Here is a 639-nt window from a genome sequence, read left to right as displayed (position 1 = left end):
CAAGTCCCTCAGCCGTCTGGAATACGTTTCCTCGAGGTCCTGAACTACAAGAGGTTTTGGCAAGTTGGAAAACGGAGACTCGAACAGTCAGAGCGCTGGCTTTGAGGCGCTGAGAAGGTCCTGCGCCGGAAGGAGCCGGCGGCCCTGGAGCCCGCCCTGCCGTGCGCGCCACGAGGCGGCGCCGGAGACGGGACCGCGCGGCTCCGCGTTCCGGGCGTCAGGCGGGACCGGACTCCTCCTGAACGCGCGTCTGCAAAGAGCCCGGCCCGACGGACTGTGAACCGAGAGACGCAGGTGCTCACTGACGGCGGGGTGAGCGCCGGGCGGAACTTGAGAGCCGCGGGCCTGCTTTGCAAAGTGCGAGAGGCGGGCGCTGTCCACGCGGGGCCGGCGGGGTGCGCGCGGAGCCGGCCGGCTGGACGCCCCGGGCGCGGGGCCCACACCCCGCGGGGCTGGACGGACGGACGCCCCGGGCGCGGGGCCCACACCCCGCGCGCTTCCCGGCAGCGCTCAGCTCCCCCCTCCTTTTCCTGGTGCAGCGGAGCCGGGCTGTTCACCGGGAAGAGCAGAGAGGAGAGGACTCGGAGACTCACACCCAGACCCACAGGGACGACCGGGTTCCGGGGAGCAGGCTCCGCC

This window comes from Oryx dammah, unplaced genomic scaffold (assembly GCF_014754425.2).
Source record: "Oryx dammah isolate SB20612 unplaced genomic scaffold, SCBI_Odam_1.1 HiC_scaffold_425, whole genome shotgun sequence".
In the NCBI taxonomy this organism is placed as follows: domain Eukaryota; kingdom Metazoa; phylum Chordata; class Mammalia; order Artiodactyla; family Bovidae; genus Oryx; species Oryx dammah.
Note: the sequence above shows the minus strand (reverse complement) of the source record.